Source organism: Rana temporaria, chromosome 5, assembly GCF_905171775.1.
Source record: "Rana temporaria chromosome 5, aRanTem1.1, whole genome shotgun sequence".
In the NCBI taxonomy this organism is placed as follows: domain Eukaryota; kingdom Metazoa; phylum Chordata; class Amphibia; order Anura; family Ranidae; genus Rana; species Rana temporaria.
Window position 1 is genome coordinate 367,534,200 of NC_053493.1, and position 13,380 is coordinate 367,547,579.

Genomic DNA, 13,380 nt, shown 5'->3' on the forward strand with positions numbered 1-13,380 from the left:
CGCAAGTCGTTCATCAACATCCTGCGTTTTTCAGGGACATTAAGTCCCTTAGCGTTCAGGGAGGTTATTTTTATTCCCTCCATCTCCGGCGTTGAGGGGGAGAGGAGCGGGAAGAGAAAAACTAGGAGAGAGAGGAGTTAAAATAAAAAGAAAGAAAGAAAAAAAAAAAAAAAACCCTTTCCCCACTCTAACAACACTTATCCCCCCAACCCCCCCTACCACCCGTTACTAAAGCCCTTTTAGGGACAGTACCCACTTTTAACCCCTTCCCTCAATGGTTCAGTGGGCAATGGTTCGGGGGTCGATCCAATCAGGTGGTGCAGTATACACAATCAAAAAAAGAAAAAGAAAAGAAAAAGAGAACAAACTAGACATTTCAGTCTGCCCCCCCCCCCTCCATCCACCCTCCGACTATTTCTACTTCTACTTCCCAGCCCACTTTCTTATTATTGGCCTTACAGATGGACTCTTCCCCTTTCCCTTCCAACCTTAACCTCTATTTATTGCACCGCCTCCAAGTTTTACCTCTTATCTTCCCCCTCCCCCCCAAAAGCCCTCAGGCTCAGCCCCCCCTACCCCATTGTTTGGTTTCCCCCCCCCCCCATCTCATTCCTCCCTTTCCTCTCCCCCAGACCCCCCCCCATCCCCCAACCCCCACACCTTAAGTGATATTGTGTACCTTAATTAATCAGGGGCTTAAGAAGGGGGGTGACTGGGGAGGAGAGGAACCCCTTCCCCCCCACCTCCCCCCCCGCCCAGAATCCTGTGCATATTATACATAATACACTGTGTACATTGTGTTACATTAGTGCATTGCGCTTCATATTGCTTCCTATGGGGCCGCAGTTAATCGCACTGTGGTCCCCTATATTGAAAAATCCAAAAAGAGGAGGCGCAAAAAATAAAAAATAAAGAATAAATATATAAATAAAAAAATAAAAATAAGTAAATAAATAAATAAATACCACCTCATAACATACTCTGGGGTACCTTGACTGCACCACCGTTCCCTTTCATTATAGTGAACATATATCTACAAATAATCTCTGCTCTTTCTCCTCTGTAAAAGCACAACAAAGAGGAGACTAATAAACGTAAGTGAGAATAACACTCGAAAAACCCAACCCCCCGCCCCCCCGTCCCCTAAAAAATAAAGAAAAAATCATCCACCAAAAAAAAAAAAGTAATTTCATGGGGCTCCTTCAGGGGGGCTGAGCCCAGGCTGGACATAACCCCCGTCAAGGGCGGGGGCACTTTGGGGCTAGGACGGTAGGAAACACTGTCCTTATTCATCTCAAAATTTGAACATAACCTGGGGTGGAAAGGTCATTAAAAAAAATAATGGGGGTTTTAATATCCAGAACACAATGTCTCGTATTCCCACCCAGAGGACGTGTGCATCTTATCTATCATCTCTATAAATGAAGCTTTAAAAAAAAAGGGAAAGAAAAAAGGAAGGGGGAGTCCCCGTATTAGCGGGCCCCCTTTTCTCCTTGAGGGGGTTCCAACAGACTCTCCTTTCTCTTCTCGGTCCTCTTTAGACCTGTGAATTTGGCGGTACCTCTAGAAAGTCCTGGTAAATGTTGCAGCCAGTTTTGCACCTCTATCTCCTCCATTTCCATAAATTTGAACAGCTCTGGGAGTTCCAGGGGTTGTTGTAGATGGAATGACTGTGTGTTCCTTTTTATTATGACCGCAATAGGGTATCCCCAACGATATGTCCCTCCTGCTTGCTTGACTTTATCCAGCATTGGGCGTAACATAGCCCTACGCTGTAACGTGGCGCGAGAGAGGTCTGGCAGTATCTGTATCCTGGACCCCTCAAATATAGTCTCACCTACTGCCCAGGCCCTCCGGCTGATAAGCTCTTTGTGTGCAAAGTAGTGAAAGCAGCAAATTATATCTCGCGGCCTATTTATATTATCTGATGGTGGTCCCAAGGCTCTGTGTAACCGCTCAAATTCAAGGGGCTGAGGGCTAGGGGGGTCCATCAACTGGCGACATATTGTCTCAATTGCCTGCTGTAAAGCCTCTTTCCCGATTGACTCGGGTATCCCCCTAAACCTCAGATTTCTGCGCCTGCTGCGGTCCTCAATTTCCTCTAATTTCAGCTGTAAAGAATCAACTTGCAAAGTTTGTAACCTCTGCGCCTGTTCTAGGCTCGCAACACGTTTTTCCAACAACCCCCCTGCAGTTTCCATTTGTGTCAACTTATCTGTTAGTTGCTGTACGTCCTCCTGTACAGTTTCCAGCTCTTTTCGATGCGACTCCTCCATTCTCAACACAAGAGCCTCCATCTCTGCTCTTGTAGGTAGAGCGAGTATATCAGCGCGTGTTGGGAGAGTAAGTAGCATCTCCTTCAGACCTCTAAGCTCTGGCTCCTGGGTCACCTCTTTACGGTCTGCCTCATGCTGCCGCTGGGAAAGCATAGTATATGTGGGGAAAAAGTTGCGCTACTAGTGACAAGTGATAGTAGCCAGCATCAACAATTAGACGTATTGTGTAAAGAGAAATAAAAAACAAAAAAATGCAGCGCTATAGAAATACAGAAACACCAAAAGATCCCTCAAGGGTTAATGTACAGTGAAATTATAAATCATATGTGAAATATATATCCCCCAAAAATGTCAGTGCCTGAAGGGGTTGTAAAGGTTCATGTTTTTTCACCTTAATGCATCCTATGCATTAAGGTGAAAAAACATCTGACAGTTACGGCACCCCTTCCGCCCCCCCCCCCCCAGCCCCCTGTTTTACTTACCTGAGCCCATTCACCTGCGGAGGAACCGAGACAGCTGCCGAGGGACCGCAGAAGACGTGGATCGGGGCCACTCTGTGCAAAACGAACTGCACAGTGGATGTAAGTATAACATGTTTGTCATTTAAAAAAAATGTATCCTTTACAACCCCTTTAATGCATAAAAAAAAAAACCATTAAGATACACACATATGATTGTAATTAACCACTTGCCGCCCGCCAATGACAGATTGACGGCGGCAAAGTGGTTGTAAAATCCTGACTGGACGTCATATGACGTCCTCAGGATTCTGAGCCGCTGCGCGCCCCCGGGGGCGCGCATCGCGGCGATCGTTGTTGCAGGGTGTCAGTCTGACACCCCGCAACACCGATCAAGATAAAGAGTCTCTCACGGAGACTCTTTACCACGTGATCAGCCGTGTCCAATCACAATGTAAACAGACGAAGCCGGTAATCGGCTTTTCCTTGCTCACGTCTGTCAGACGCGAGTAGAGGAGAGCAGATCGGCTGCTCCTGTGACAGGGGGTTTGTGCTGATCGATTATCAGCACCGCCCCCCCCGAGGATGCCCACTGGACCACCAGGGATGCCCACTGGACCACCAGGGATGTCCACTAGACCACCAGGGATTCAAAAAAAAAGTATGCCACCCTAGACCACCAGGGATGAGAAGGACACACAAAATGGATGCCAATCAGTGCCGCAATGGATGCCAATCAGTGCCCACAATGGGCATCACTGATTGGCATCCATTAGTACAACACATACAATAGTGCCTATCAGTGCCCATCCGTGCCACCTATCAGTGCCCTTCCATGCCACCTACCAGTGCCCATCCATGCCACCTGACAGTGCCCATCCGTGCCGCCTATCCGTGCCTACCCGTGCCACCTATCTGCGCTCATCTGTGCCACCTATCCGTGCCTATCCGTGCCGCCTATCCAAGCCCATCAATGCCGCCTATCAGTGCCCATCCGTGCCGCCCATCAGTGCCGCATATTAGTGCCCATCAATGCCACATCAGTGCCACCTCATCGGTGCCCATCAGTGCCGCCTTATCAGTACCCGCCAGTGCAGTACCATCAGTGCCCATCAGTGAAGGAGAAAACGTACGTATTCACAGCGTTTTATAACAGAAACAAAAAAAGACTTTTTTTTTTAAAGAAATCTGTCTTTTAAAAAATTTTTAGTAGAAAAAAAAATCCCAGAGGTGATCAAATAACACCAAAAGAAAGCTCTATTTGTGGGTACAAAATGATAAAAATTTAGTTTGGGTACAGTGTAGCATGACCGCGCAATTGTCATTCAAAGTGCAACAGCGCTGAAAGCTAAAAATTGGTCTGGGCGGGAAGGTGTTATACACCTTCCCGCCCAGACCAATTTTTAGCTTTCAGTGCTGTTGCACTTTGAATGACAATTGCGCTGTCATTGCACTTTGAATGACAATTGCGCGGTCATGCTACACTGTACCCAAACTAAATTCCTGTATGGAAGTGGTTAAACTCTTGGCAGAGCAAGGAATCTAGGGTGCAATACAAGTGCTTAGTGTAGAAATCCGAACCATTAAATACACTCGTATGGTTACATATAAATTATTGGTAGAATAAAGAAACCAAACACAAACAGAGCATATATAGTTCATTCATATGGTGATGATGTAGGAAGTGTATGTATAATCACAAGCTCCTTCTTAAATCATAAAAAACATATAAGTTCATAAAAATATTCAGTGTTCCAATCCTGGAGGTACTATGAATCTTGCAAGAAAGATAATGTGACTATAGCATGCAAATCTAACACACGAGACACCCGGGGATCAGTACATGTGCATTAAACAGAGGTTGAGGATGAGATGTGAAGATCAAGTGCTAAGTAGACATCAATTCTTAAAAGTTGTGATCACAATTGCTTCCGCCATCCAAAAATCTACCAGGAGTGTGCCCCAGAAGCTCACTGTAATCAAAGAGACAGCGGATCTGACAGCACCTACCACTCTCCTCTCTTAAATGAAAGACCACAGCGGGTCTGGCGGCACTTAAATATATGGATCCTTTATGGAAGATCACATTCCACTCTCCTCTCCTCTCCTTACAGCATAAAACCAGGGATATGGTATGTGGCACAGCAATCAAGGATACTACTACCTCTTCTCCTCCATTCAAGGGCCATATAAAACAAATTAGATCTCCATAGTGCTAGTATAAAAGACAAGCAGCATCGATAAATTCAAGACATCTGGCCATGACCGGAAGTGACGTCACCCGGCTCCACCCGACGCGTTGCGCCACAGATCACATGACCTTCTCAATTTCAATCAAGGTCGAAGCTGAAGGCCCGGGTCCCTGGCCTTTGGCCTGGATTTGGTGGTGTCTACCCCAGTCAGTTGTTCGGGAGAGAACCCTTGCTCCTCCTTTTACCAGGAGGGGCGGGTAGTATTTCCCGAATGTAATTAGGTGGGAGAGTTGGAGGTTGTGGGTAGTAGCCTGCTTAGGTGGGCTCTCCCCAACCTCTTCTCCTACCTTCCTGGCTGGGAAGGGCGCTGCCGGTCCGGACCAGGGACCATTGACCAGCCTGTGGAGATAGTGTCCCTGGAGTGGCAGTCCAGGGGTGCCATACATTGCACGAGTGTTTGAAAGGGGCACTCATCGTGTGGCACCTTAGGTCACTGATCTCCACACACACTTTTTAGCACCTGCCTCTAGGGCCAGGCCTTTTGGCTAGGACCAGAGGAATTTTTGTTTCCTGGCCGGAGGGCCGGCCAACGTATTGCACGTTGGTCACTTTCTACTCACCTCTCCCACCTTCCTTCTCCCCCACTTTCTTTTTTATTTTCCCCTGTGTTTGTCACGTTTTTTTGTTTGGTGCTTGCACTTTATGTGTGGCGAGTAGGGTGCTGGTCCTCGGGCCTGCTCTGAAAGTCTAGGGAGTGGGTAAACATGGCCTTCTGGCTTAGTTCGCCTGCTCTTATGGGGTCTCCCTTCGGGGGAGCCTCACCGAGGATGGTTCTGTTTCGGCAGTCCCTCCGAGGATGTTGGGTCCTTGTGGCTTCGGCTGCTTGGGCCAAGGTGGGTCCATATGGCTTCGGCTGCATGGATCACAGATTACTCTTTTCCCTGCCAGGAGCCTAACGCCCGGGGGATCAGAGCTGGGTCCTTTTCGGAGGACCACTTGACGATGCACCCGTTGCAGTTTTTTGTGTTTCACTCTTTATGTGTGTGCACATTTTTTCCTGCACCGGTGAAGTTTTTGGGTTGTGTTTTGCACGCCACAGGCTTTACAACAGAAAAAATCCCCTCTCAAGCGTCTCTTCTTCTGTAGAGAGAATAAGTTCAGTGCTCACAACCTTTCCTTATAACTAATATCCTCCAGACCCTTTATTAGCTTTGTTGCCCTTCTTTGTACTCGCTCCATTTCCAGTACATCCTTCCTGAGGACTGGTGCCCAGAACTGGATGAGTACTCTGGCAATTACTTGACTGAGTCTCCTAAGTACCCTCGGGTGCAAGCCATCTGGTCCCGGTGATTTATTAATGTTAAGTTTCCCGAGTCTAATTTTAATTCTGTCCTGTTAACCATGGAGGTGCTTCCTGCGATGTGTCATGAGGATAAACACTGCAGTTTTGGATACTGAATTCCTTATCTTTATTTCCTATACCTTTATTTATATTGCTTTTCAGAAAAAGTAACAGTGACGGTTTGGTCAAACTATAACTCAGGGGGTACTACTGTGTGGCAGAGCTGTATCGGCTTCAAAAGTGAAAAAAATAATTTGTTGCTTGAACTGCTCAAACACCTCTTACAGCGTTACGGTTTGTGCCATCTCCTGTCAGTCACTATTGCTGAACATTTTGGCCTGCATGTAAATGTAGGGAAAATATAATAAATGGATATAAATATAATTACATACATTCATTTTATGCAGTTTTCATAACTCCATTTTTTTGCGATAGCAATCATTAAGACCCCTTTCACACTGAGGCGGTTTTCAGGGGCTTTAGCGCTAAAACTAGCGCCTGTAAAGCTCCTCATCTGCAGTCTCAGTGTGAAAGCCCAAATGCTTTCACACTGGGGCAGCATCTTGAGCGGTTAGCAAACGGTGTATACACCGCTCCTGTCCATTGGAATGCATGGGCAGCGCTCCTGAATCGCCTGGAAAGCGATTGGGCAGCTTCGCTAAACACAGGTGCTGTTAACCTTTTTTAACCCCTTCTAGGGGGTTAAAGTCACTCCGCAGCGCGGAGTGAAATAGCAGCGCCAAAGCGCCGATATAACAGCGGTAAATCGCCGCTAAAACTAGCAGTACTTTTCCGCAACCCCCCAGTATGAAAAGGCTCTAAGGGTAGACTTATAGTGGTAGTAAATTCCGCTTTTATCTTGTATTATAGGCTTTTTATTATATAGCCTTATTATAGACTTACCTATAGGTACAGTGAATATCTCATAAATGTGCCCCTTTTAGGAGTTATTTACATGTGTAGCAGCCAGTGACATCACCAGCAAATGCGCATGTGGGTGCAGTGTGGTGTGGCGCCGGGTAAGGATAGAATTCCTGTCAGCGGTGACAGCACGCAGCTGGAGGGGGTCAGTTTTTTTAGGTATGTCTCATAATGTGCAAGTATGTGGTGCATATTAGCATATTATGATATTACCTGAAAATGCACCAGTTATATTTATTTATTTTTAAACACCGTTTACTACCGCCATTTAAGTTGTACTAAACCCAGATATCTGTACCTGTAGGTGCTTGCACTATCTCCTTAACCTACATGGTTAAGGAGATATTTGCAGAAAATTGGGGAGAGGAACTAGGGTCGCTGCGGGGGCTTCGATCTAAGGTAAGTAATTCATAATGAGCTAGTATACAAGTCATATTAGCCCATTATGCCTTTGTCTTGCAGGTTTTTATTTTTTTTTAAATGTTTTTTTTGGGTATTCAACCGCTTTAAAGCGGAATTCCACCCAAAAATTTTACTTCCGCGTCTTGGAACCCTCCACCCCTCCGGTGTCACATAAGGCTCCATTTACACTAATGCGTTTTTTTGGTGCATATTGCAGGAAAGCAGGGACATTTTTTAACATGGGTTCCTATGGAACATGTTCACATTAATGCTTTTTTGTGCCTCTGCGTTTTTGGAAAGGGTCGGGGACTTTTTTCCCCGCAAAAAGCAGCGTTTTGCATGTAATAGAATTCAATGGACCCACATCCAAAACGCAAGTACCGTGTTTTTAACGCGATTTGCGTTTTTTTTAACCTGTTTATAGCTGCTTGTTAAAGGAAATGTAAAAAAAATAAAATTGATAGCTAAAAAAAAAAAAAAAACACGCAAAATGCAAATCGTGGTAAAAACGCTCAAAAGCAACATGCATAGGTGTGAATCGAGTCTAAGACAGGTATTTGCACCCACTTCCGGGCATAGACTCCTGTGGGAGTCCCACCACTTTCCGCCCCCCCTCCACTGTCTCCTGGGAAACACACTGGTCCCAGGAGAGAACGGGGACCAGTGATGGCGCGCCGCGCTACTCGTGCATTGGGCAGTAGGGAACCGGGCAGTGAAGCCGCAACACTTCACTTCCTGATTCCCTCACTGAGGATGGAGGCGGGGGCAGCCGAGAGATTGGCGATTGCTCGGCCTCGGTCGCCGACATCGCAGACGTGCTGGACAGGTAAGTGTCCATTTTTTAATAGTCAGCAGCTGCAGTATTTGTAGCTGCTGGCTTTTATAAAAAAAATTTGGGTGGACCTCGGCTTTAAAGCGGGGTTCCACCCGCAATTTTTTTTTTCTTTTAAAGTCAGCAGCTACAAACAGTGTAGCTGCTGACTTTTAATAAGGACACTTACCTGTCCTACTCGCCCACAATGTCACCTGCCCCGGGTCCGATCCCTCGATGCTAGCAGCTCCCGGCGCCGCCATCCTCAGTAAGGGAAACAGGCAGTGAAGCCGTGCAGCTTCACTGCCCGTTTCCTACTGTGCATGCGTGACACGATCGGCTCTTTGTGAATGGGCCGGCTGCTCTTTGGGATACACACAGTTCCCAGAAGGCAGCGCGCCCCATTCACAGGAAGACACCGCAGGAGGACAGAGAAAAAAGATCCACCACGGACAATGAAGAGGCAGATTACGGACTTCCGCATAGCAACCGCTATTTCTGGTAAGTATAAGAAAAACATTTTTTTTCTATTTAAAAAAAAAATAAAAAATTCAGGGTGGAACTCCACTTTAAGTTAAGATCTCTGATGTTACTATCACTGTAGTGTGGGCAGGCTCCAAAGCAGAGCTATGCCACAGCGTGTCACATGCTCTGTGACATAATTTGATCTATTACACACCATTCCTTCCAGGTCATTCAGAGTGGAGTGTCAAGTATCTGATCTGCCAGATCCTCCAAAAGATCTATACACAGCTCTGCCACACAGTAGAGCCCTCCCTGGCTGCAAGGAGACCTGATTTTTCTTCGCTACATACAAGTAACAAATCAATGAAAGGAATTCATGGACAACCACACACCAAAATGAACCTAAAAAGGTAGCCTTTATTGGTGTAAAAAGGATAAAAAGCACTACAAAACACAGCACAGCAAGCAGTGGGGTATGACTAAGCACTGATTGTGCAAAACGCGTCATTTTTTTTACCCCACTGCTTGCTGTGCTGTGTTTAGTAGTGCTTTTTACACCAATAAAGGCTACCTTTTTAGGTTCATTTTGGTGTGTGACTGTCCATGATGAATTCCTTTCATTGATTTTTTGCCTTGTGCATTGCCAGCACCCACGGTCTTTGAGGAGGACATTGATTGCTTATTGCATTTGCCTGGAGCGGCGGTCTCTTTTTCTATATACAAGTAACAGTTCTATCCTAGCAGTCCAGCCTATGACTGGATAGTAAACTAGATACAGCAGACTAATAAGTGTCTCCCTCTGCTCTTTCCTTCTATCAGCATGCTCCTTGGTAGCACATCTGCTTAGTGACTGGTGCCGTTTCTCCCTTTACAGTCTGAGTTCTGCTTGCATTTAAAAAAAAGTAATGCTATATAAATACATTGAGATCTTTATTGATTTTTTTTCAATTATTTATATATTTAAACTTTGAGTTCCTAATTTTAATAATTTTGTAGCTTCTTCAGGTTTTAGTTTGCAGTGAACTTGTCCTTTTAAGCCTTGTACACACGGTACGATTGTTGGCCAACCGAGCGTCTGATTTTTGTCAAAAGGATGTGCACCAGGATCTTGTCTTGCGTAGTAACGGTACAAAATTGTTGTGCCACAAACACGAACGTAGTGACGTATACGAGGAATTTCAGCTCTTGAGCGCCACCCTTTGGGCCCCTTCTGCTAATTTTGTGTTTGGTGAGCAATGATTCCGAGCATGCGTATTTGTACTTTCGATTTTTGTGTGACGGTCTTGTGTACTGACCAAACGAAAATCAGACGTCAAGCCGTTGTCCACAAAAAAATTACTAGCTTGTCACCCAACATTTGTTGGCTGAAGGTTGGACAACAATTGTCAGAAGGAGTGTACTAACGATGAGATTTAAGGACAACAGTCTGCCAACAATCATACCGTGTGCCGTGTGTACGAGGCCTGACTCTGAAGTCCTCCTTTATGGTTGCTGTGACAAATAATGAGACCATTGCCGTCCACAATAGGTTTTCTGTCCAGGGTCATTTTCCAGCACGTCACCATCATGCACAAAGGCAAAGCAGCATATATGCAAATGTCATCTGCTCAGAAACAATGTCTGCCTATGAGAAGCCACCATGGAAACTTCTCTTGTGTGACAGAGGAAATAAATATAGGGAAATTATGTGGCTGGCCTGTACTCATGCAGCGATTATCCACAAGCTTATCTCTAATATCCACGGCATCTGCTTGTAAGTCCTGGCTAACCTGAAGTGTGGAGGCGCCAATCCTCAGCAAGGTCATGTCTCCGTTTAGTAGGGACAAGCTATAGCCAATGGAACGGAAGGCTGTGATCTGTTACACGTCACTACACCAAAATAACTAAATGCTTTGTTCGTCATTGCAGTGACACCATTACAACGATTAGGAACACTCGTCAGCTGACTATAGATCATCCTCCGCGTTGTAGAATCATTAATGCTGAACTCCAGGAAAATGGCTAAATACACACACTTATCTACCGATTCATTCATTCCAGCTATGCTGCGATTTATACACTTCTGCCAGATAACACAGACAGGACAGGGTTAGGGTTAAAGGATCACTAAAGGATTTTTTTTTTTTTTTTTTAGCTAAATAGCTTCCTTTACCTTACTGCAGTCCTGGTTTCATGTCCTCATTGTTCGTTTTTGCTTTGAAGTTGCTGTAATTTTGCTGTGATCTCCACACTTCCTGCTTGTCTGGCTCCTTATAACCACAGTACTGGGAGCTTTTCACGGTGGTCTAAGCTGTCATTACTGTGTGTCTAAAACACCTCAGAACCAATCAGATTCATTTTAAAAACAAAACACTGCCCTGGATTTGTTTTGTTTTTTTCTATGTGTCTCTCTAGTTCACAGGAACATGAAACCAGTTTAAAAGTGAAACTAACCTTCAGGCACATTATATGATTGATTTTTATCTATTTGTAATCATTTTTAAAAGGAATCAGTTAACTTTTATGTCTCTATACCCTGTAAACAGTCATTTCAGCAAAATTTTTTTTTCCTTTAGTGACCCTTTAAGAAATAGAGTAGTGTCACCTCTCAGCCCACAACCTGTAGACCAGACATTAGAGGAGCAGCAACACACTGGTAAGGCATCAGCTGTGTTCACTTTGATCTGTCCTCCTGTTAGCATGCTCCGCATCAGCACAAGTGCATGTAACAGTGTTGGATTGACTTCAAGTGCTACCCTTCCTTTCAGTCCGAGAGGCCCTGTACAGGGGTAAGTTCACAGAAAGGAAAACAAGACATTAAATGGTGCACATTATATATATAATTAGGGCTGTGCAAATTAACTTTTAATTAATCGATTAATCTTTAATTTTTTTGATCAATTAAATTTCTTGTGATTGGTACTCACCTCTCCGCCGGCTTCTGGGCCTTCAGAGAGTTCCGTCGGAGATCCAGTAACGTCACGGACACCGGCGGGGCTTGCCGTGTCCATCTGAAGGGCTCCTTTGCCGTGCCTTCATATCTGCATGCCAGCGGGACCTTACTATCTGCCACACGCAAGGGCTGTTACACTTCCCTCTCACTTCTCTCTATCAACCTGGGATTCTACAGCCATCCACTGGGAGTTGTGATAGTTCCCTTCATGGGACATCTACATGCCGACAGACTGATGTTAACCTCTCCTCATCTGGATTCAGCAGTGGTATCGTTGTACACATTTTTATACCAGTATCATACTTGGCTACATGTTTTTATGACTGCTTTTGGTACCGTTTGGTATTACTCGCACCATTTTTACAGTTTATGTAGCTACATCGATTTTATCTCCAGTGCAATATTTATTTGGTTACCCATTTGAAGACTATAAAAGTTTTAATGCTATTCCCATCGAGCGCTGCCTTTGTGTGTTTTTTGTATCCTGCTATCCATTTTTCCAGTGGTTGGTAGCTGCACTGGGAATCAGCCTGCAAGGAGATCAGCTAAAAGTAGTTGGATCTGTATGTGTGTTATAATTAATCGAAATTAGTCGATTAAAAAAAAAACAACTACTAATCGAACAGAACATTTTTGATCAGTAACAGCCCTAATATATATATACACACATACATACATACATATATATATATATATATATATATATATATATATATATATATATATATATATATATATATATATATATATATATATACACACATACATACATACACATGTATCTAATAAGATTTGATCATCATCAAAAAGTTAAATCATTTCAGTAATTCAAAAAGTGAAACAGATTTATCCTTTTTTTTTTTAGCTGCGTTACACACAGAGTGATATATTTCAAGCATTTCTTTATTTTAATGATTATGGCTTACAGCTAGAGAAAACACAAAATTCAGTATCTCCAAAAATTTGATTATTACAGAAGACCAATTAAAAAAAAAATTCATATATATTTTTGAATACAGAAATGTTGGCTTACTGAAAAGTATGTCCATGTACAGTATAGTATGCACTCAGTCCTCGGTCGGGGCTCCTTTGGCATGAATTACTGCATCAATGCGGCGTGGCATGGAGACGATCAGCCTGTGGCACTGCTGAGGCGTTATGGAAGCCCAGGTTGCTTCGATAGCAGCCTTCAGCTCATCTGCATTGTTGGGTCTGGTGTCTCATCTTCCTCTTGACAATACCCCACAGATTCTCTATGGCAGGGATCCTCAAATTACAGCCCTCCAGCTGTTGTAGAACTACACATCCCATGAGGCATTGTAACAAACTGACATTCACAGACATGACTAGGCATGATGGGAATTGTAGTTCCTGAACTGGAGTTTGAAGACCCATGCTCTATGGGGATTAGGTCAGGCGAGGTTGCAGGCCAATCAAACACAGTGATACCATGGTCATTGAACCAGGTATTGGTACTTTTGGCAATGTGGGGCAGCTGCCAAGTCCTGCTGGAAAATGAAATCTGCATCTCCATAAAGCTGGTCAGCAGAGGGAAGCGTGGAGCTCTAGAATTTCCTGGTA